At 42.1% G+C, this 25,202-nt stretch overlaps 1 protein-coding gene and 1 long non-coding RNA gene across 2 annotated transcripts in view; both read left to right on the top strand.

Annotated features, from left to right (window-relative positions):
• The first annotated feature begins 2,123 nt into the window (after nucleotides 1-2,123).
• On the top strand, nucleotides 2,124-21,119 carry LOC117286509. The gene is made up of 3 exons (XR_004517651.1): nucleotides 2,124-2,331; nucleotides 16,366-16,403; nucleotides 21,003-21,119. It is a non-coding gene; the product is annotated as an uncharacterized LOC117286509 (long non-coding RNA).
• Nucleotides 21,120-24,694: 3,575 nt separating this feature from the next.
• Nucleotides 24,695-25,202, top strand: part of Znf219 (zinc finger protein 219) — a 14,347-nt gene continuing 13,839 nt past the window's right edge. Inside the window, exon 1 of the mRNA XM_033765056.1 lies at nucleotides 24,695-24,877. The gene's annotated coding sequence lies outside the window, so the exon portion shown is untranslated. The remainder of the gene's footprint in view (nucleotides 24,878-25,202) is intronic.

The raw sequence follows: 25,202 nt of genomic DNA, 5'->3' as shown, positions 1-25,202 counted from the left end.
CCTCCTGCCTCAGCCCTGAGTGCTGGGATTACAGGCGTGTGCCACCAGGCCTAGTGAAAATATATTCTTTTAAGATCATGATACACACTGTATTTACCATTTTTATTCTCTATTTCTGTTATGAAAAATTACTTTTTCATAGAATTGCTTTTGTATTTTCTTTATTAACATCTATGCATATTACATTAAAATAAAAATAACATAGTAACAAACACAGTATTATCATCACTTCAATAAATTACCTTCAAAGAAAAAAAAAAGACTGCCTTAGGTGTGATAGTTGAAGTAAAGATTTTTTTTTTTTTGGTAGAGTGTCATTGGTATTTTCATTGTAGTTCACATGGGTTTTTATTTCTGATGTTCTCTTTTTAGATATTGTACACTAAAAACCAGTCAATGTTGAAAATGTCAATGCTTTTTTATAAACACTGAATAAATATTAAAAATGCAATTCTTTTTGTTATTTTTTTCTGTTACGCATTCATTGTTTAATATAGTAAAACTCATAAAATTAAATTAATAATTCATCAATAGAAATATTCTAAAGAATAAATGTGGGTTTGACACTCCCCTGTTTATGCGCCCCTCAGAGAAATTGAAATTAAAATACTGAGACTCAATCTTACTGCAGAAAGAAGAGCCATCATTAAGAAATCAAAGAATAAGCCACGCATGGTGGTGCATGCCTGTAATCTTAGCACTCAGAAGGCTGAGACAAGAAGATTGCTGTAATTTAGAGGCCAGCCTGGACCACATTGTGGGTTCAAAGCCAGCCTGAACTACATAGTGAGACCTTATCTCAAAAAAAAACAAGAAAGAGAGAAAAAAGAAATCAAACAATAATAAATACTGGTGAGGCTGCAGGGGATAGGAGCCCTTCTACATTGTTGGTGTAATGTAAAATAGAGAAAACATTTTGGAATCAATACGCTAAAACCATTAATATCAAAAAACTAAAAACAGAAATTCCGTTGAACCCAGCTATTCTTATTTCCCAAGAGTGAAAGATGTCATGTTACAGTAATACATTGCAGACCCATGTTTATAATGGCACAAATCACAATAGCATTTGGAAGTAGCCTATATGTTCTTCAATAGATGAATGGATAAGGAAAATGCGGTGTTTATACATAATGGAGTAGCACCGTGCCATAAAGAATGATAAACCAAGCGGGACAAGGCTGTGCATGCCTGTAACCCCAGCACTCAGGAGGCTAAGGCAGGAGGATCGCTGTGAGTTCGAGACCAGCCTGGGCTACATAGTGAGTTCCAGGTCAGTCTCAACACCCCCCCCCACAAAGCATGATAAACTTGTATCCTTTGTAGGAAAATGGATGAATCTTGAGACCATAATGTCAAGTAAAATAAATCAGACATACAAGCTTAAATACTGCATGATTTCTCTTACATAAGAAGCCCAAATTATAAGTAAAGAATGAAATAAAATTCAATTAATAGGAAGTAAGAAGATGGGTCTTTCTCAAATGGAAAGAGGATCAGGAGATGGAGAGACAGTGGAGAGAAGAGAGGAAAAGGGAATGAAAAAAAGAATTAAAATGTATTATTTACCTGTACCAACTCCACACGGCAAAGTAAACATGTATTGCAGTGTATTGCAAATGTACTAATAAAAAAAAGTAAATCAACTTATTTAAAGAACTTTTTTAAGTGGAGGGGAAACACCCTCCTACAGCTCACTTCACAATGTGATTTCCATTCTTACTCACAATTGTTCAAAGACTATATGGTTAGCTCAGTAAAACATGTGCTATTTAACAATTCTCTTTCATTTTGCTGTCAAAACTGATGACAGAATAAAGTTCAAATTGATTTGTATCGCCAAAAAAAAAAAAATTTGACAAGTTGGTCCTAAGATGTACATGCAAATGCTAAGAAACCAGAATACCTACTCAATATTGAAAAAAAAAAAAAAGAGAGACAAAGTTGGAGGAATACACGCCTGCCGGAGCCCACGGTATTGATTACGACCAAAACACGCTGTGAGCAGTGCAGGCTGCAGAGTTAAATCCCTCCCTTGGCTCACTTTAGGAAGCCGGTCTCACTGAAGCAACGTGACTCACAGTGGTGCGCAGGTCAGTGTGACCTCCCTGCTGACAGCCACGGCCGAGATCAGGCCCAGGAAGCTGCGAGCCTAATCTGAGAGAATAGTGTAGCTGAGGTCAGAGTAAATCACACCCAAATCCCATCTGCACAGTTAGTGCCTTCTTAGCATGAAGGACGGTGCTCTAATAACAGCCATATATTGTCTCGCTTCTAATCTGAAAATGCTTTCGCTCTCCTCTTCAAGCCTTGCCTCCGTGGGTTTCCGCGGTAAGTACACATCTTGCACCTTTTACCCTGATTGATGAGTATCCCAGTTCACACTTTCTCTTTAACTCAGTCTTAAGTTTTTCTTCAACCTTGTGTCGCATACTGGGCAGAGACTTACTGCAGGAGTCTCTGGCACACACCCTCTTAACATCTTATAAATTCCGATGAATTTATGATTGTCAACACAGTGGGAATAATGCTATAAGGATAGATATACAAGTTAATGCCACAGAATCGAGACTCCAGAAATAAACTCTTGGCTTTGTGAACAATTGATTTTTGTCTGGAGAAAACACGACAAAATACACGTGTGTAAAAACAAACTGCTACTTAAGAGAAATTAAAGAACTTAGTAAATGAAATTCATTGATTACAAGATTTAATATTGATTTTTATCCCCAGTACCACACCCACACCCACACACAAATATATATATATATTGTTAAGCTGTGAATATTCCTCAAATTGGCCTTTAGACTCAATTCTATCCCAATAAAAATCACATAGCCTTTCTATAGATCTTTAAAAAATTGATTCAGGGGCCTGGGGATTTAGCTCAGTGGTTCTGCTGCCTGCCTCGCAAGCACAGGACCCGAGTTCGATATCCGGTACCAAAAAAAAAAAAAAATTGATTCAGGCAGGCCTGGAGGCACATGCTTAATTCCATTACTCTAGAGACTGACTGAGACAGAAGGATCAAGAGTTCGAGGCCAGGCTGGGCAATTTAGAGAGACATTGTCTCAAACAGACAGACACATTCTAAACTTCGTATGGAAGTGCAAAGGATCTAGAATAACCAACATTGAAGAAGAACAAAATTGAAGCTTTTTGTTTTTTGAGACAGGGTCTTGTTATGTAGTTCAGGCTGTCCTTGAACTCACTGTATAGCCCAAGCAGCCCTTAAACTCCTAGTGGTCTTCCTGCCTCAGCCTCCCGAATTCTGGGATCACAGGCATGCACCACCATGCCGTGCAAAATTGAAGCTTTAATGCTACCTAATTGCAAGAATTATTATAATGGCAAAATAATCAAGATAGTGTTATATTGGGCGGGGGATTTAGCTCAGTGGTTCTGCCACCTGCCTTGGAAGTGCAAGGACTCAAGTTCGATTCCCCAGTAGCCCCCAAAAAGTGTTATATTGCTGTAAAGATGACAAACAGATCAGTGAAACAGAGTCCAGAGATAAACCTTCAAATATGTGGGCAGCTGACTTTTGACAAGGAGACCCAAACATTCAGTGGAAAAATGAAGAAAAGAGTGAAGAAGTGTCAGAATATTTAGTGATCCAGATGCCTGAAAAAAACTATGACTCATACTTCATATTATACTGTACTATACTATAGATCTAACTATAAACTCTAAAAATACAGATGGAACTATGAAACCTACAGAACCTGTTCATAAATACTTGCTTTCATTTTTATTTTTTAAACTATGGCTTATCTTTATTACTGAATTTTTCGGTGAATCTAACCAGTTTTGAACATTTTATTTAAAACTGGTGGCGTCTGCTCACGGGAGAAAGCCTCAACTCAGTAGTGGATACTCACTGACCTTCCTTCCTGCTTCTGTTCTCAGAGCTTATGCTCCGGAAACACTGATTCACTTGTATTTCCCAGAATACACTATGCTTCATTGAGCCATTTTCTTCCTCTGTCCCACTGTTTTCTTCCCCTCTTATTTCTTTAAAACTCCTTACATGTTCTTTAAATTCCTTGCTTAAATGCTATCGTCACGTGAAACCATTCTTTTGAAAAGGAGCCATACTTGAAATAGCTCTGCAAATAATTCTATTAAAGCAATTATCTCGATTTACAATTTTATAATTATAAGACAGTTTCTCTTCTTCTCCACAAGAGGGCAGGGAGAGTTTCTTGAATTTTTATCTCTAGCCCGTAGCACCACGCCTGACTTAGAACCCTGGGCAAATGCTCAAATACTTGTTGAATTAATGAAGACAATTTTAATCCGTGAGGCACTCCAGATTCCTTCCTGGGTTGTGACTACGGCACTGCTGACAGTACATCAGCCCCCTGTAATTTGTGAGATTTCAGATTTTAAAATATTTCTAGTGAACCCTTTCTTTCAATCAATGAGGCCGCTAGTGACTGCGAGAAGCTGCGAAGAGCTAGAACACGCCTGTGACTAAGATGGACCATTAGCTCAGGTTGCTGGATTCTTCTCCTTCAGCCCTGTAGAAAATATAACGCGCGAGAGAGACATGAACTGTGGGAAACAGTGGTCATCTCACTACCTAGCTCGGAGACTACAGCCTGTATGGAAAGGGGCAGGAGGTGCAGAAAGTAGGAGAGAGGTCCGGGTGGAGTGGCAGAGAGAGAAGACGGGGTGGGGGGTGGGACTTCTTGTAGCCAGTTTCTGTTGTTTGTGAGTATTAACTCTATTAGTGGAAATAAACCTGCAGAAAGGAAAGGATTAGGATGTCATTACAATACACCAGATAGAACCTAATGATGCTGTGAACAATAATATTGGAGGTATAAAAAGGTGTGCGTCGGGAACATATTTTAGATATAAAGAGAACAGGAAAGGGACAAAAACAGAGTGATCAAGGGTGGCCCTAAGTTTGGGTCAGAGCAGCTGAGTGAATGGTGCTGCCATTACATGAGCTGTGAAAGACTGAGGCGGAGGCTTGCTGTTTTGGTCCTGCTGTCTAAGATCCCTGTGAGACACCTAAGTAGAGATGCTAAATGAGTGTGTGTTCAGAACAGCAGTTAGGTCTGAAGATACAAACTTACGGGTTCAACACCTCAGGGAATTTAAAAGAAGGTGAGAGAGAAATAGTGTCTCCAGGCAAGAGGACCAAGAAAGGAGACTGGACCGATACTTAGACTCGGAAGGGAAGGAGGCTCTAGGAAAGGAGGTGAAGAAGAAGCGCTAACAAAGTACACAGAAACCAGGAGAACAGATTCTCTGATGCCAGATGAAAGCGTTATTGTACGAGGTTTAGAGAATGGGGCTGTTATGCAGAGAACCCCTCGGTTCACTCTTCAGTACTGGAAAGAAAAAAAAGAAGTTGGGCTGGGGATTTAGCTCAGTGGTTCTGGTGCCTGCCTCACAAGCACAAGGGCCCCCGAGTTCGATCCCTGGAACCCCACCCAAAGCAAGGTCAAAATAAGCCCAAAGTTAGTGGAAGGAAGGGATAAAAGAGTAGAGCAAAAATAAATGAAACAAGGACTAGAAAAACAATAGAAAGCATCAACAAAACTAAGGATTTTTTGTTGTTGTTTTGGTTTGCTTGTTTTTTATACCGGCGATTGAACTCTGGACCTTGCACTTGTGAAGCAGGTGGTGGAACCACTGAGCTAAATCCCCGGCCTGTTTCACTTTTTTGAGGCAGGATCTCACTATGTAGCCCAGGCTGGCCTCAAACTAGAGGTAACCCTTCTTGCCTCAGTCTCCCAAGTACTGGGATTATAGGCGTGCACCACCACACCAGGCTAAAACCAAGTTTTTTGAAAAGAGAAGTGAAATTGGCAAACCTTAGTGTGACCAAAAAAGAAAGACTAAACTAATAAAATCAGAAGTAAAAAATGAAGTATTGCAGCATATACATCAGAGAAACTGTCATATGAGATTAATATAAACAAGTGTACAGCAAGAAACTATATGACAGAAGAAATGGGTGAACTCCTGCAAATAATCACACTGAGTTATGAAGAAACAGAAAATCTGGACAGACGAATAATGAGCTATAAGATTGAGTCAATAATAAAGTCTTTCAGCTAAAATCCAGAAATGGATCTCTTTGTTGCTGAATTCTACCAGACATTTAAAGGTGCATGAATACAAGTCCCTCTCAAGCTGTTCTCATAACACAGAAGAGGAGGGAGTACGCCCGAATTCACGCCATGAGCCCAAGATTACCTTGATACCAAAGTCAGAAAGGACACTACAGGAAAGAAAATTATAGGCCAAAATTCCTGGCGAGCATAGATGTGAGTACTCCAGACTAGCGAACTGCATATCAAAGAAATACCAGCAAACTGAATATCAGAGAGATCATTCACCACAATCAAGGAAGACTTATCCACGAGATGTTGGGATGGCTTTGACGTACACAAAATACACATTATGAATTTAATGCCTTATTGATAGTGTATGTTCACAGTGTATGAACCTCACATTGTATAATGTCCTAAGAACCTCCTGACAAGACAGCAGGACCAGCAATATGTCAAGTGTGTCCTGCTAAAAGGCCAGGAAAGCAAAACCCATGAGCTGTCACTGTAAGTGATATGTGTGTGTGCAGTGTGCTGTTGTCATGTGTGCAGACTGCCCTTGCTGTGATCGTTGAAGTAAAGATTTTTTTTGGGGGGGGGAAGTGCTATCAGTATTTTCACTGTGGTTCATGTATTTATTTGTGTTGCTCTTTTTTAAGACTTTGTACCCCAAAACCCAGTTGATGTTAAAATTTTTGATTTTTTTAAATAAACACTCAATGATATTAAAAATTCAATACTTAAGGCTGGTGACTTAGCTTAGTGGTGCCGCCGCCTGCCTCACAAACCGCAAGGACCTGAGTTCAATCCCTGGTACAAAAAAATACTTATTGTTTAATATACTAAAGCTCATACAATTGAAATGAATAATTCATCAATAGAAATATTCTAAAGAATGAACGTGGGTCTAACAGACCCATGTTTATGCGCCTTTATGACAAGATCTGTGTTATGCTTCACGGATTAAAACGGAAAAGACAGCCTTTTTGGTTTTCACAGGTTTATAGGGTTGGGGTGATGTTCAGCGAATCAGGCCTCTCCGTTGTTGAGACTATGGGGGGGCACAAAATTAGCGCTTTCTGTCCTGCCTGGTGCCATGGCGATGCTCGCTTTCACAGGAAGCACATCCTGCAGACAGAGCGAAGTCAGAAAGGTGGCAGCCCAAAGGGATGGGTGGCGGGAGAGCCCGACCTCCTGGTCTCAGTGCAGACAGCTCAGTCCATGCCTCATCAGTGTAATTCCTATCAAAATAGCAACGACATTTTTCACAGAAATAAAACAAAAATCCTAAAATCCCCACAGACTCAAAAAAGACCCCCATAGCCTAAGCAAACTTGGACAAAAAGAACAAAACTGTAGGTAACACCTGACTTCAAAATGCACTGAAAAGCTATTGTAATCAAAGAGTATGGTGCTGGCATAAAAACAGATATTAGAAAAATGGAATAGAATAGTTAGCCCCAAAATGAATCAGTTCATTTGTGGTCAATTTTTCCCCCAAATTACTGGGATTGAACCCAGGGTTTTCACACGGAGATCAATCCTGCCCACCCTTTTTGAGACAGGGTCCTCACAGTTTGTTCAATCTGGTCTTTTTTTTTTTCTTTTGTACCAGGGATTGAACTCGGGTCCTTGTGCTTATGAGGCAGGCGGCAGAACCTCTGAGCTAAATCCCTGGCCTCATTCTGGTCTTGAACTTGGTGTCTTCCTGCCTCAGGTTCCCAAGTAGCTGGGATTACAAGTATGTGTCACCATGTCCAGCTATGGTAAATTAATTTTTGACAAAGATGCTAAGAACATACAATGAGCAAAGTCTTCAATAAATACTATTAGGAAAACTGGATATCCACATGCAAAACAATAAAATTAAACATTTATTTCACCAAGTGCAAATACATAAGTCAATTCTAAAAATGGATCGAAGAGTTAAACATAAGAAAACCACTAGAAGAAAACACATTGGGTAGCTCCATGACATTGGTCTGAGCAATGATTTTTTTGGATCTGACTCCTAAACCACGGACAGGAAAAAAAAAAAAAAAAAAAAAAAAAAAAAAAAAAAAAAAAAAAAAAAAAAAAAAAAAAGCAAAAATTACTTCAAACTAAAAGTCTCTGCAAAGGCAGGAAACAATCCACAAAAGGAAGACACAATGTATGGAATGGGAGAAAATATTTGCAAAGCATAAAAAAGAGGTTCGGAGCCGGGCGTGGTGGTGCATGCCTGTAATCCCAGCACTCAGGAGGCTGAGGCAGGATCGCTGTGAGTTCAAGACCAGCCTGGTCTACATAGTGAGTTCCAGATCAGTCTCAACTACATAGTGAGACGCTGTCTCAAAAAACAAAAACAAACAAACAAAAAAAAAACAAAAACAAAAAAAAAGAGGTAAGGACCTGAATAGATATTTCTTAAAAGAAGGTACCCAAATGGCCAAGAGGTAAACAGTAAACTGCTTGACATCACTAATCATCAGGGAAATGCAAATTAAAACCACAATGAAATACCACTTCACATTGGTTCCAATGACTGTTACCAAAAGACTGAAGAAGAAGAGCTGGCGAGGAGCTGGAGGAACTAGAACCCCTGCACACTGTTGAAGGGAATGTCAGTTAGTATAGCCACAGTAGAAAACAGCATGGAGGCTCCTCAAGAGATTAAAAGCATGATTCCCATATGGTCCAGCAATTCCATATACCTGAAAAAATTGATAGCAGGATCTCAAAGAGATATTTGTACACTTGTGTTCATAGCAACACAATTTACAATAACACAAACATGAAAGCAATCCAAATGACCATCTAAGGATGAATTATTAAACAAAATTTATATACATACACAAAGGAATACTTTTCAACCATAAAGCAGAAGGAAATTCATCCTCTAGTCTGTTCCATTGATCCTCAGGTTGGTTTTCTTTTTTTGCCAGTACCGTGCTGTTTTTAATCACAGTAACTTTGGCGTATAATTTCAGGTCAGGGATTGTGATGCCCCCTGCCTTGCCTGTGTTGCCCAGAATTGCCTAGGTCTCTTCTGGTTCTAAGAGAATTTAGGATTATTTTTTTTCTAATTCTGTGAGATATGCTGTTGGAATTTTGATTGGAAGTGCATTAAATCTATATAACAATTTTGGAAATACGGCCATTTTCACTAGATTGGTTTTTCCTATCGAAGGACAAGGGGTGTCTTTCTATTTTCTGATATCCTCTTCTGCAGGGGATCACAATATTCATTATGCCCAAAGCAGGCTGTAAGCAATGCAGGCTATGAAGAGTTTTTTATATATTCTTGATTCAGTTTGATAATTCATATGTATCTAGGACTCTGTCCATTTCTTCTGTGTTTTCCATCTTATTAGAATACAAAAATCCTTAATAAAACATTTGGAAACTAAATATTGTCAAACCAAATTCAGTGACACAGTATAAAAATCATACAATACAATCAAGTTGGTTTCATTTCAGGAATCCAAGGATGTTTCAATACACTTAAATCAATAAATGTAATACAGTGCATACATATAGACTCAAAGATTTAAAAAATCACATAATCATTCTCAATTGCTGCAGAAAAAGCCTTTGATAAAATTCAACATCCCTTCGTGATGAAAGCCCTGAAGAAACTAGGTAGTGGAGGGTCACACTTCAATATAATAAAGGCCATGTACGACAAACCTATAACCAACATCATACTGAATGGGGGAGATCGAAATATTTCCTCTAAAATCCTGAACTTGTACCACTCTTATTCAATATAGTACTTGAAATTTTATCCAGAGCAATTAGGCAAGAGAAAGATAAAAGGGAAAAAATAGGGAAAGAAGATTTCAAGTTGTCTTTATCTGCAGAGGCTGTAATCCTACACATCCAAGGCCCTAAGACTCTACCTAAAGATTTTATAGTTGATAAACAAGTTCAGCAAAACAGCAGGACACAAAATCAACATCACAAAATTAATAGTTTTTTTTTTCAGTACTGGGGATTGAACTCGGGAACTTTGCACAACATTCCCATTCCTTTGCATTATTTATTTTGAGACAATCTCTCTAAGTTACGTAGACAGGATTTGAACTTGGGATCCTCCTGCCTCACTCACCCGGGCTTCAATAACTTTCTTTTTTCTTTTGTTTTCTTTCTTTCTTTTCTTTTTTTTTGGGGGGCAGGGTCTCACTATTTATCCAGGCTGTCCTCAAATTCATGGAGACTTTCCTGCCTCAACCTCCCAAGTGCTGGGATTACAGGTATGTGCCACCACACCCAGCTTCAGTAACTTTTCTATACTTCAACAATCAACTATCTGAATCAGGAAAGCAATTCTGTTCACAACAACTTCAAAATAAATAAACAAATCGCCTAGGAATCAGCCTAACCAAGGAGGTGAAAGACCTCTACAGTAAAAATTACACAGTGCTGAGGAAAGAAATCGAAGAAGACACTGAAAGTTGGAAAGACCTCATATGTTCATGGGTTGACAGAATTAATCTTGTTAAAAAATGGCCACATTACCAAAAGCAATCTACAGATTCAACGCAATCCCCCATCAGAATTCTAGTAACTTTCTTCACAAAACCAGAATACAAAGCTCTAAAATTCATATGGAAACACAAAAGACACAACAATCCTAAGCAAAAAGAGCACAACTGGATTCATCATAACATCTGATTTCAAGTCATACTTCACAGCCCTGGTAACAAAAACAGCATTGTATTGTCACGGAAATGCAGACCAATGAATAGAAGAGAGAACACAGAAAGCAAATGCAAGTCAGGTGTGCTGTGCATTAGGGTTACCGCCGCGAAGTTGAGGCCGGCCTGGACTACATAGAGTTCAGACCAGCCTGAACTACGTAGCAATACTCTGTCTCAAAAAAAGAAAGAGCTCAAACATCTATAATTATTTGATTTTTTTAAGTCAGAAAAATATATTGAGAGGAAGATGGGGGACCCTGTTTTGGGAGCGGAGTTATGGAGCAAAGCCAAAGGTGAGCTGATTTTTTTTTTTTTTGGTTTTTTGAGACAGGGTCTCACTATGTAGTTGAGACTGACCTTGAACTCACTATGTATCCCAGGCTGGTCTTGAACTCACAGCGATCCTCCTGCCTCAGCCTCCTGAGTGCTGGGATTACAGGCAGACGCCACCATGCTCGGCTTGACATTCTTAAATAACATGACTGGAAAGTCATAATCATTCCTGATCTACAGGTTGAGGAGTGGATGTTGTGGTAGCAGGCAAGTGAACAACATCAGCCTTGTTCCCAGCCCTTTTAGAGCCCTGGGGTAACTAGGTCATTGTCAGTGAGTAATCACACTTGGAAAGGAATCTTTTCTCTGAGCAGCAGTTTGCAACTGTAGGCTTAAAATATTCAGTCAAACATGTGGTAAGCAGATGTTCTGTCCCTCAGATTTTGTTGTTCCATGCAGAGAGGACAAGAAGAATAGGTTTAGTATAATTCTTAAGGGCCTGGGCTGGGGATTTAGCTCAGCGGTTCGGTGGCCAGTCTTGCAAGCTCAAGAACCAGAGTTCAATCCCCAGTACCAAAAAAAAAAAAAAAAAAAAAAAATAATAATAATTCTTAAGGGCCCAGCACCATGGAAGTGGTGACTGAGCATTGACTTCAATTTAGTCACTAACTGATTAGCCCCTCATATGATAGGTAGGTACTCAGCCTGTGTGTGTGTGTGTGTGTGTGTGTGTGTGTGTGTGTGTGTGTGTGTGAGACAGGATCTCACTGTGTAGTTCAGCCTGGCCTTAAATTCACTATGCAGCCCAGGCTGGCCTTGAACTCATGGCAGCCCTCCTCCCTCAGCCTCCCAAGTGCTGGGATAAAAGGCATGCACCACCACGCCCGGCCCTCAGCCTGACCTTGAAGCATTTTTTTCCTTTATGATACTGTGGCACTGTACCACCGAGTTACACCATCGGCCTTTTTTTTCTTTTGAGACAAGATCTCACAAGTTGCCCAGGTTAGTCTCAAACTTAAGAACTTCCTGCTTCAGTCTCCTTTATGTTTTTTTCTTTTTATTATTATAATGTCTCTCAGTTTAAATCAAAATCTAGAAAATGGGTTAAGTTTAAGTCAGAGTCATGAAGCTCTTCTTTTACATGAATAACGAGAGGCCTGGCAGAATTATGAATTTTCTTAGTTACAGTTTTGTTTCGTACCAGGAAATAGGGAGGCCTGAGAGGTGGATGCAGATGGGGAACACACAGGTTTATAAATCACTGCCTTACACTGGTTTGGTTCCTGGCTCCCTAAAACAAGTACAAGGGTAACATCAAGAATCATGATTAAGGGGGGCACAGAGGTAGGGGCTTAGAGCTGGGGGCTTAGCTCCTCGGTAGGGCAAGTGCTTGGCTTCTGTGGGGCCTTAGGTTCAAATAGTGTGAGAATTACCTAAAGGTGACACAGAGACATGGAGTGAGAACACACTTTTAGAAAAATTACACTGATCGAACTTCCTGGCACAGGGTTGCCACAAACCCTCAATAAGTGTGTGTGTGTGTGTGTGTGTGTGTGTGTGTGTGTGTGTGTATACATTTTTTTTTTTTTTTGGTACCGGGGATTGAACTCAGGTCCTTGTGCTTGCAAGGCAGGCGGTGGAACCACTGAGCTAAATCTCCAGCCCTCAATATATATATTTTAAAAACCCAGGTGTGGTGGCACTTGCCTCTAATCCCGTTACTCCAGGAGGCTGAGAAAGGAGGACTGCAAGCTCTAGCTCAGGCTGTGGGAGTTGGCAACTTGACAAGGCTCTGTCTCAAAATGAAAAATGAAAAATGAGATGGGGGTGTGAGTGAGTGAGAAGGCCCTTGGTTCAGTCCTCAGTACGGCAAAAGCAAACAAACAAGCAGCCTCCCCCTAAAGCATCACCTGTGAAGCACAGCAAAGGCGGTACAATAAAGTGAGGTCTGACTGCATTCCGAATGTGACACTGTGCACCTGCTGTTAATGGTGAGTCTTAGGGTGCAATGAGGATCCTTCCCCTTCAGTTTGAATAACTCCCCTTAGGGTTTCTTATAAGATAGATCTGGGGATGACGAACATCCTCAGCTGAGGTTTTTCTTAGAGAAGGGGAAACACCCTAACATATTTTAGGCTATTAGGAATCATCCTATAGAGAAAGAGATTGATACGCCAACGAGGGAGGGTCTAATTACAGAAAGGTGTCCTCATCACTCTCCCTATAGGTAAGGGTGAGAGGGTGGATCCAGTATGGCAACGACTGGACTGGGATTTGATGGTAGTAAGAACGGCAGCCCCCCGGGAACAAGTGAGAAGGTGGATAAAACCCAGCTCTAGTGGTTTAAGAGCTTTCATGAAGGAAAATGAAGATTTCGGTTGGATTCTTCTCTTTTCTCAGTGAAATATTCAGTGAGACGTACATCTTTTTAATTAAGCCATCTCTAGAATGAGGAGAGTGTCTGCCACAGAGCTATGGAGACCTTGGCTAGGTTCGCTGTACTGAAATCTCCAGCAGGCTCAACAGCACAGCAAGAACCAAACCCTGGAAGGGGCCAAGCAGTGTAAGAAGCTCCACAGGGATTTTGCAACTGTTGCCATTCTTTCTATGGCACATAAAGACTATATGCACTTATGCCGGGCATGGTGGCGCGTGCCTGTAATCCCAGCACTCGGGAGGCTGAGGCAGGAGGATCGCTGTGAGTTCAAGACCACCCTGGGCTACATAGTGACTTCTAAGTCAGTCTCAACTACACAGTGAGACCCTGTCTCAAAACAATGAAAAAAAAAATACGCATTTACAACCCAAGCACTAGCTGGGATAGTGAGGTCTGAGAGACATCCTTTCCAAGGCCAAAAACGAAGTCATGTATCCTGCTCTCGGGCCTTATCGCAGAAAGCACTGAAATTTAGATGCAGTTCCATCAGAAGCATAGAAATGTGTAATGTGTGAGTAGCTGCTTTGAGCTTTTCTTTATTCTCAAAGTCCTTGGACTTTGGCCAGATCTTGTAGTTTGTCTTAGTCCGCGTTCACTTTGGAATCTGTGTTATCATTTGAGTTGACATAATTCATTAGCTGCACTAATACTTTAAATCAGTCAGAGTTTTTATGGAATAGCAAAAAATAGTTTCCTCCCAAGAAAAATGCTCCCCAAAAGCTAGCTTTTTGTATTTTGAGAAAGCATGCTGCTATGTAGTCCATTCAGGCTGGTTTCAAACTTGCAGTCCTCTTGCCTCAGCCTCCTGAGCGCTGAGAATACAGGTGTGTACCACCACACCTGACTCTTAACATTTACATGATTAGATGTATGTTGTTTTTCCCCACACTGATCAGTTCTCTAACACGGGGTAAGTGTTCTATAATGTAACTTGATCATTCTTTTTTGGGGTGGATATGGGGATTGAACTCTGGTCCTTACGCTTGCGAAGCAGGCGGTGGAACCACTGAGCTAAATCCCCGGCCATCTATAATGTAATTTAATTTTGAAACTACCTACCTGAGATTAGAGTCAGATCCCATATGGCAAGGGTTTCCTCTCACAAGTCTGCTCCTCCTACCTTAGTTAGATGCTATCTTAGTTACTTTTCTTTCATTGCTGAGGCAAAATACTCAACACCCAAAGGTAAAGGGGGAAGGTTTTATTTAGCTCACAGCTTGCAGAGATATCTGTCCAAGTCTGCTGGCTCCAAGGCAGGGTGTCTTAGCAGAGGGCATCACAGAAGAGAAGTTTATGGTGTTAGGGACCTGACGCCCCATCACAGGCTGTATTCTCCTGGTTCTTCAGGCCTCTTAAAATGGCCTCACGCTCTTATCTTTAGTTTCCCTCCCCCAAGGCCACAGCGGTCTGGAGAAATTAAACCCGAATTTCTGCAGGGCTGAACCCATCAAAGACAACCTGGCCCGTGATAGGTTAAAAGTAGCCCACTCCTCATGAATAAGCAATAGCCCAGCCCCAGACCATAAAAGGAGCTTCCTTTCTTTGTTTCTCCTTCCTCTCTTCTTCTTCTTCCCTCCCTTCCCTCTCTCCCTGACCTGCCTTCCCCAATGAAGTCGCCTGTCGGACCTCTGCTGTGCGGTCTAGTTGTTGAGTGTCGCTGTGCCTCTACATATGGCAGGTAGAAGCCAGCAAAAGCGAGTGAGGGACCTTAACAGTGCCTTTCTGCCCCTTTCATCTTATCCAGACTACTTCGGTTGGGCAGCACTCACACCTTTCATCCTAGTGCCCTCGAGCCTAGCACTGCACCATGAATCAGTCCCAGCGTCACACACTCCAGATCCAGCCTCCTCTGGAAAAGCCCCACCTGTGACCCCAGGCGGCTGTGTGGGGACAAAGCATTAAGTGACAACAGTCCCAAATTTGGGCCTTTAGAACTTTCAACTACATGTCTAAATACTGGGGTTCTGAGGACCCCCTTCTTCATTTGGTAACTTGTTAGAACTCCTAATAGAACTCAGACAAATACTTATGTTTACTGATTTATTATAAAAGATATTACAAAAGTCCAGAAAACATCCAGATGAGGCAGTACAAAGTGCAGCGTATAGGGAAAGGAGCTTGGCGCTTCTGAGCCTTCGCAGGTGCAACTTCCTCCAGTGTTCAAGAGCCCAGAAGCACCCAACCCTGGCTTTTTGAGATTTTTATAGAATTTTAAGATTGTTTAAATCATTGGCCAATGGTGAGTGACTCAGTCTTCACCGCACCTCCCTCCTAACCACTCATCGTATGTTGGCATATATTTTTCCAGCATGTTTTTTGTAAGCAATTTTTACAATAAAAGGGGGGTCCCTCAAGTATAGTATTGGTTTAAGAATATATAAACATATGATGACAGCACTCAGGAGGCTGAGGCAGGAGGAGCCCCGTGAGTTCACGGCCAGCCTGGGCTACATTGAGTTCAAGGGCAGCCTAAACCATGTAGTGAGACCCTGTCTCAAACAGATAAACAAGAATATCATGACCATTCCTCTATTTTATCAAATAGTATTCTATGATATTCTTTTAAAATACTCAGGTAATCCAGGATTGCTATAATAAAATCAGAAAATTAATCCTAAGTGACCACTCATAGACTACTAGAGTTGTTTGAGGTACCAGGGATCGAACTTGTGTCCTTGTGCTTTCGAGGCAGGCAGCAGAACCACTGAGCTACATCCCTGGCCAAAAAACACATTATGTTAAGGGGTTGCTTCTTGTTGGGCTTTGGGAAAAGTGATTGGATAGTGACAACTCTCGGCAATTTTGTGACATACTGTCTCAAAAAAAAAAAAAATCTAAGAGACAAAATCTTATTACTCTTGTTGTTAGAGGGTTTTTAACTTTTTTTTCATTATTATTACAGATGCACTGTAAAATAACAAGAACCCAAACAAGAAAAAGGTAAAATGACAAGAACAAGGTGAAAAATGTGAAGCAGCACCGCTGCAAAAACTGAGGGTTCCTAATAGCGTACTATGTTGTAGCTTATAGGTTCTTACTGTAATAGCGGATTCTTTATGGTACTCAGGATTGAACCCAAGGTCTCATGCACCCTAGGCATGTGCTTGACCACTGAGTTACATCCCTCAATTCCCAACTTGAGATGGTGAATTCATTGTGGGATCAGCTGCTATGCTGGAGTGATTTTCTCTAGTGGTGCTGCACGGTTTAAATATGAAGTGTTCCCAAAGACCCGTGTATTAAAGCCTCAATCCCCAGTGTAGCAGCTTTCAGAAATGACCTGATGATGAGGACACTGACCTCATCAATGGATTAATCCATTAATGAATTCATAGCTCACTAGCCCTTTAGGAGGTGGGGCCTAGTTGGAGGAATTAGGTCCTAGGGAACACGGCCTTAGGGTATATTAGTATCCCAGCTCCTTCCTCTTTCTCTTGCTCTCTTGGCTTCCTGGCTGCCCTGAGGTGAGCAACTGCTTTATTACACCCTCTCCTCTATGAGGCTCTGAAGCCATCAGCTAAAATAAAACTTTCTTGGCCGGGGAATCTAGCTCAGTGACACCTCACCTGCCTTACAAGTGCAAAGTCCTGGGTTCGATCCCCGGTACTGAAGAGGAAAATAAATAAATAAATAAACCTTTCTTCCTTTAAGTTGTTTTCCTCAGGTTATTTTGTCACAGTAATGAAAAGCTGACCAATATACGTGTCACTATTATCAATGTTTAAGAAGAACCTTGATGACTGTCAGAATATTACACAAGAAGTTTATTATGTAGAATTGTGTCTACGGTTCTGTCTTAGCCTGTCCTGCTATAATTAAATTCCTAAGACTGAGTCATTTATAAATAATGGAAAAATTTTTTTCTCATACTTCTGGAGGTGGAAGGTCCAGGATTAAGGAATGGGCAGGCTCAGTGTCTGGGGAGGACATCCTCCCGGATTCCAAGATGGAGTCTTATTGTGGCATCCTCCAGAGTGGATGAATGTGTTGTCCTCACATTCCAGAATAGACAGAAAAAGAAAAAAGGGGCAAAATGGGACCAGTTAGCCTCCCCTAAGCCCTTTATAAGGATACTAATCTGAGGGACCTCAAAGGGATCTTAATCTCTATTATATTCCAGTGAGGTTTAAATTTCAACATGAGAATTTCAGAGTGACATACATTCAAACCATGGCTCCTTCTGCCTTCCTCCATTTGTTCATTCATTTAGACAAAATCACTCAAAGGTCTCCTATATTCCATTTGCTTAGCTAGGCAATGGGATTGTAAAAGTTGAATAAAACAGTTCTTCAAAGGTAGACACATAGGGCCAGGGATTTAGCTCAGTGGTGCCGCCACCTGCCTTACAAGCACAAGGTCCTGAGTTCAATCCCCAGTACAAAAAAAATAAAAAAAATAATAAATTAAAAATTTCAAAAGGTAAACACATAAATGACAACTTCAATAAAACGCCGTAAGTATAGAACTGTATATAGGACATTATGGCAACACTGAAGAACACAGTCATGGTGTTGGTAGGAGAGACAAGGAAACTTCCCAAAGAGGGTGAGGATGAGCAGATGGAATCTTAAAGGATAAGCAGCAGTTAGCAACACTTGGTGTTGATGCAGGGCTAAGACTAGATACAACAGCTTGAATGGGGATGGAAATAAGACATACATTATATATGCAAAGTTAGAATTTTTTGAGACAGGGTCTCCGTATGTAGTCCAGGCTAGCCTTGAGCTCTGTGTAGGCCAGCCTGGCCTGAAACTTGAGCTCCTCCTGCCTCAGCCTCCTGAGTGCTGGACTTACAGGTGTGTGCTACCATACCTGGCAAAGTGAGAATGTTTTTTCCACCTAAAATTGTTTATTAGCTAGGATGTAGGTAGCTCAGTGGCACCTTGCCAGCCTGACAAGTGCACAGTCCTGAGCTTGATCCCTGGTACTGAAAGAAAAAAAAAAGTTTATTCGGCTGTGACAATAATAAAAATCAGAAATGAGAATTTGTTTTGTTTTGACTTCTGAGACAAGGTCTCGCTCTGTAATTCAGGCTGGCCTTGAACTCACTATACAACCCCGGCTAGCCTGCCTCCCAGGTGCTAAATTACAGAAGAAATGAGCATTTTCGACTCAGTTATTTTGCCATAACAGGACTTTAATATCTTCCTAGTGTTTTGTTTTGCCACCTCACTAAAAATAGTCCTGATCCAGGACATCACTGAGTCATCATCATCACACGGGTTATCAAAGGGGGCCTCAGGGATATTGTGGAGGGATTTGTCATACATATTAATTATTTTAAAATATTTTTTTCAATGTCCTCTTCCTCAAGTTGCTGTCGCCAAACTATGAAGTGAAAGGGAACAGATGTGGGAGATGACGTGGGAAGGCTGGATAGCAGTGCACCGTTTTCAAAAGCTTGGACTTAACCTTGTGGGTGACAGGGAAGACCAAAGGGCTTTTAAGCAGAGAGGTGATGTGGCATTTCTGCGGCAGTGTGAAAGACATCTGTGGAGGTCAAGCCCATGGAGAAGCTGGTTAGGGGGCTTGTGGCAGTGCTAGGGAGAAGAGGACTGACTCAGGAGGAGAAAACTATACCAGCATGACCAAACTTTTAGAACCTTTGGTGATAGCAGGTGGCTCTGGCATGTGTGCCATAGGTTTGCTGCCACTGGTCTATACGATGCCGTTGTGGTTGTTTGGCTACAGAAAATTAGGGCAAGAGCTGGGCGTGGTGGCACACACCTGTAATCCCAGCACTTGGGAGGCTGAGGCAGGAGGATCGCTGTGAGTTCGAGACCAGCCTGGGCTACATAGTGAGTTCCAGGTCAGTCTCAACTACATAGTGAGACCCTGTCTCAAAACACAAAGAAAGAAAGAAAGAAACAAACAAAGGAAAATAAGGGCAAGGAGCACAGAAATTCAGCTTATGTGACTGACTGGTAACATAAAACTCAAGGCAGAGGAGGGAGCAAACATTACAAGAAGAATTCAGATTTTGGGTGTGCTGTTTGGTTCTTGTACATCTTTGTAGTTTTTCCTCCCCATTGTTTATTGGTACCTTTAAAGCAAACAATACAGTTACATTTATCATTGGGATCTTGTACCTTCACATGATAGGTCTTGGTTCTTATTTTTTCCCCATACCCCTGCCCTCCCTTCCCATCTTTTTTATTTTTTTTTTTTTTTTTTTTCCTTCAGTACTGGTGATCAAACGCAGGACCTTGAACCTTTTTTTTTGGTACTGGAGATTGAACTCAGGTCCTTGAACTTGTGAGACAGGTGACCGAACCACTGAGTTAAATCCCTGGCCCTAGGATCTTGTACTTTTAATTTAGGCAGGTGCCGCTGAGATAAATCCCTGGTCCTGTAGTTCTCTTTTTACATACAAGAATCTTGAGATGTGGGACAGGGGTTTAACTCAGTGGTTCTACTGCCTGCTTTGCAAGCTCAAGGTCCTGAGTTCAAACCCTGGTACCAAAAAAAAAAAAAAAAAAAAAAAAAATAAACTATTAATTAAGACCTTTCTTCTCATACCCTTCTACAGCATTGCTTTTCAAGGTGAAGTTCGGGAACACATAATTATAGAGAGGTAAAACAAATTAAACTATACCTTGGGAGCTTCGTTTGGGGAAAATAGTATAAACAAGAGAACTTTACAATGGAAAGGGAAAATGGACAGGAATGCACAAAGAGAATGTATTAATTCTGGACAGAACTTAGGAAAAGTTGCCAGGGATTTAGCTCAGTGGTTCCGCTGCCTGCCTTGCAAACACAAGGACCTGAGTTTGATACCCGGTACCAAAAACAAAACAAAACAAACAAACAAACAAACAAAAAGAACTTAGGAAAAGTTTCTGATAAGGAAAATAAACCAAAGATTCCAATGATAAGTAGAATAAAGAAAATCACATAACAAAAATTTCACTAAAATTAAGCAGGAAAGAAAAAAAGCAGGCAAAGAAGAAGAAAACATAAAAGAAGCAGAAGAGGGCTCCCACTTAAGTACATGGCATCTGAATTTTTAAAAGAGGCCACACACCAGGTTAGCCACCTCCAAATAGGGTTACCTGTGGCCCGAGGCCAGAGCAAACTGTACAAGCAGGTCCTTTTCTCTAAATTATTACAAAGGGGGAAGCAGGTTAAAACAAACACCAAAAGTAGTCCTTTTTCTCCTCCCTCTCTTCCTCTTGTTTTTTGAGCAAGGTGGGACGGACACGTGGTGGTGGTGGTGTAGCTCAGCGGAGCAGCACCTGCCTGGCAGGCGTGAGTTCCCAGTACCCACCCCATCCCACAGGAGGCTGGTGAGGCTAGGGCAGGGGATAAGCCGGCTGAGCTGAGGGAGAGGGGCTTAGTAAAGGGACAGAACTGACTTCGTTTTTTGGTTTTTTCTCCCGGTACTGGGGATCGGCGCCACTGAGCTAAATCCCCCCGGCCCTGTGTACTGAGTTTTCACTAGCAACGGAAGGCTTTTTAACCGTACACCTGTTACATGAACACTAGTATGGAGAAAATAATGTCAACTAAAAACGCTTTGTCTTCCCTCCTGCACTGCAGCCCAGCTCTGGGCATCTCCAGACACCCTGCCCCCTGGAGATGGACCTCCGCTCTTCGTGTTCACAGATTCCTTCATAGTCACAGGAAACACAGGGACTACACCACTGCCACTGTCCTGCTCAGCCCTTTAATCAAATGCCTAATGTGAGGCAGCAGCAGCTGGACCTGCAACTGCAGCAACAACAAAAAACAGAATCCAAAAGCCGGAAGTGGGTGTCTTCACTTCTTACTTATATTAAAAGCATCTCGGCCTAGGTGGCGGGTGGAGAGAGGCTGCCCAGCATTCATCATGCCAACCAGGCGAGGTCAGCTCTGATTACAGCTGGGCAGCTGAGTTCACTGATTTCTGTGGCCTGTGGCCAGGATTGCGTAACAGACACAGAGGCCAAAGGAGCTACGGAGGACCAGAAGGGGCCCCGCAATTCCCTCCTCCCGGCGAGGGCCGGGTTCCTCGGCAGACCCACTGCAGGGGAGGGCTTGGGGGAGCCCCATGGAGTGGCGGGGAAAATTCCCTGCCCACCCAGGACGCTGCCAAAGGCCATGGCTTTGAAAGGCGGCAATTGGTGAGATGTCGATCTGGGCAGCCAAGAGGCCACGAGATGGCAGCATAGGACACAGCCTTGGACACAAAACCTGAGCCATCTTGCAAAAAAGCAGGTCAAGAAATGGAAGAGAATTCATTTGGAAAACATCGTCAGTTGTCTATAATCACCTATCCAAAGCCAGAATAAATGAATCTCAAAGAATTGAAGGTAAAATTCAGCAATATGGAGTCTTTTCCAATCACCACAGAGTTCAGCTGCCCACGAAGGAAGCCAAATAGCACGGTTAGGTCTCCAGTGCTTAAAAGCGAGATAGGAGTCGTGGCCTTTAAAAACTGACGTAAGCAGGAGCCTTGTCACAGTCCCCTCTTTCTGTGCAGCTTTAATTCTAGTGAAATGAGTGACCTCCACAGAGGCTGCCAAGCTGATGAAGAATGGAGCAGAAACGGTTGCTGGGGTGCCTCGCAGCCAAGCCAAATGCTCGCTGTCAGGGAGCAGTCGGGGATCTGGCAGGAATCAGCACGGAGGGGAGACACTGAGCAACACAGGGCAAATCTCTCTCCCCTCTTGCAGCTGCTAGAGGGTTATGTGCAGGAAAGGAGCACTATTGGCATCGAGAGTAGATCCCAAATCTTCTTAGTGCTCATCTAATTCTTCCATTACATATTCCCTTGCCCTCCCCTCTCGAGTTGTGATTAGCAAAATGTCTCTGACATTGCAAAATATCCTCTAGAGGGCAAAATGACCCTTCCCTGAAAACCAAGAACTTCATGTTCAATCCCTCCAAGACTCTGGGATTTCACAAAGTCTACATGAACTGTATGGTACATCCAAAACCCGAAATCCTCCCATGTGGGTTAATTTTTTATTATTATTTGTAGTACTGGAGATAGAAGCAAGAGCCTTGTGCATGGGAAGGAAGCACTCTATCACTGAGCTACATCCTTAGCCCTTTTTAATTTTTTATCTTGAGACCAGATCTTACTACATTACCTAGGCTGACCGTGAACTTGCAATCCTCCCGTCTCAGCCTTCTTAAAAGCTGGGATTTCAGACATGCAACAACACACCTGTTTTTGTTCTTTTTGGTACCAGATATGAGGGATTGAACTCAGAACCTTGCACTTGCAAGGCAGGCATGGTGTCGCTGAGCTAAATCCCCGGCCCTGTTTTTGTTCCTCTGTTGTTGTGGTTTAAGATGGAGTCTGGCCATATTGCCCGGGATGGTCTTGAATTTTCTATCTTCTCATCAAGCAATGCTTCCTGAGTAGCTGGGATGACAGGTACAAGCTACGATGCCCAGCTGCACATCTGTGTAACGTATAGACGGGCAACCCGAGTATAGGCTGAATCTGGCTGTTGAGTTTAAAAAAACTTTGTTATAGCTGGGTGCGACGGTGCTATAATCCCAGCACTTGAGAAACTGAGAAGGCAGGCCCTAAGGCAGCCTGAGCTACATGGTGAGACCCTATCTCAAAAGCAAAAATAAAAAAGTCTCCCAAACCCCAAATTTGTTAAAATTTTAAAATTAGATTTCCTATTTTAAAAGTCAGAATTTACTTCTTCAGAAATTTAAAGCTGTGGCACTAGCAGGTTCACAGTCCCACGCTGCAACAATTGGTGGAGCTGAATGACGATGTCATTTAAATAGAACAGTCCTCTCTACTTCACCACACATCTCACCTGTCCCTGTCACCTTATACACAATCTGCTTCGCTTGACTCAAACCATTCCTTCGATAAAAAATTTATTTTCAACATCTGCATGCCTTATAGTTTTAAAGCACTTTTCCTCACCAGGGATTTAGCTCAGTGGTTCCACCACCTGCATCACAAGTGCAAGGTCGCTAGTTTGATAGCCAGTAACAAAAAAAAAAGTACTTTTCCTCATGTGATTTTACTTTAGCCTTGATATTCCAGTAAAAGGAAAAATATACGAGTATAATCTTCAAGTGAGCAAAAGGTAGTTTAGAGAGATTTGAGTTGCCCAAGTAACAGAATCAGAATCTATCTATATATTTTATTGGTTTTTTTGAGACAGGTTCTCACTATGTAGTTGAGACTGACCTGGAACTCACCATATAGCCCAGGCTGGCCTCGAACTCTCAGCGATTCTCCTGCCTCAGCCTCCTGAGTGCTGGGATTGCAGGCTTATGCCACCACGCCCAGCCAGAATCTATATTTCTTAACACCCAGTCCTGTTACTTTTTTTTTTGGTACCAGGGATCAAACTTGGGACCTTGCACTTGCAAGGCAGGCAGTAGAACCACTGGGCTAAATCCCTGGCCCTAGTCCTGTTACTTTTTGAGGAATAATTTCTATTAGTAATTTTACTTAGGGGCTCTCAGAACCAAACTAAAGAAGTAAAAGTGAGCCTACCTTCTAGAAGAGATGGGATCCATATGCTAAACTATTATAGAATCATCAAATGACTAATCCTTTTTCTTTTAATGAAGTATCTCTGCTTCTCTCCTGCCATGTATGTGAAGATTGCCCTACCTACTTCTTTGAATTTGAGTGTGGTATATAACTTGCTTTGACCAAGTAACACATGTCCCTTTGGGGAAAAATTTTTCATGCTAATTTCGCATTCTGAAGGGGGTAGCCTTAAGCCTCATTATGATACAGCGGGACCTCAAAATATCGAGATTCATCAGCTTTGGCACCTAAGTAAGAGAATGAGCACAGCCCTTTGCTAGGCTATTTTGGACAAGTGAGAACTAAACCTATTTTATGTGGTTGTAAATCACTAAGGTTTTAGGAGTTACCACACAGCATAACCCAGTCTAACCTGAGCTCTACAAAGTCCATTTGTATGGGCACTGCGTTTCTTTAAGAAACAGAACCCAGTATCTAGACTTCTGATTTCATCACTAAAAGCCGGAAGACAAAGCAAATTGTTGATTTCTCTCCCTAGCTTTCTCATCTTCTACCACCACCTAACTGAAGAAAATTACAGTACTCTCTCCTCAGTCTTTCACACACGAGTCCTCCATTATCCTGGCAGTTAGAGTGGGGGAGGAAAAGGAGGCGGCCCAGATTTCGTCTTCTCCAGTCCAGAGCCTGATCTCAGAACTGTCCCCACCCACTCACACTCGCACTTAACTTTGTCATAGGGCGACTTTTACCACTCCCAAGGTGTCACAGTAAAAAGGAGGTGCACTGGCGCCACTGCAGTGCAAGGCAAAGCAGCCAGGCTGCACTCTACCCTCATTGGTGCCCGGGCTTGGCTGAGCCCGGAGCAGCAGCATTCTCTAGGGAAAGAAGCCTTCTCAAGTGAGAACAAAAATCATTGTGAGGCGAACACCCATCCTGGGCACTATGTGAATTTGGGGTGAGTTCTCTTAGTACTCCAGCTCTGGTCAATTTCTAATTTCTGCCCGGCTGGTGCTATTGGGACTCCCAGTTTTCCTGGGCTTTCCCCAAGCCCATCCGAACTCGTCATCTTCCTACATTTGCAAAGGTCATAAATGGTGGGGGGTTGAGTGTAACGTAGGCTTCATCAACCAGACAGCAGCCCGGATGAAAGGTGCTCGGGGCGGCCGAGAGGCTGAGCCTGCGCAGTCCCGCTCCCGCCTTGTTAAGGGCGGCGGCAACGCGGGCTCGTCACACCGGCTTGCTCTCAAGAGGCGGGAAAGTTTTAGGTCGGGTCGCCACGT

Source organism: Fukomys damarensis, unplaced genomic scaffold (genome assembly GCF_012274545.1).
Source record: "Fukomys damarensis isolate Sample0158 unplaced genomic scaffold, DMR_v1.0_HiC HiC_scaffold_17, whole genome shotgun sequence".
Taxonomy (NCBI): domain Eukaryota; kingdom Metazoa; phylum Chordata; class Mammalia; order Rodentia; family Bathyergidae; genus Fukomys; species Fukomys damarensis.
This window is presented reverse-complemented; position numbering and strand designations above follow the sequence as displayed.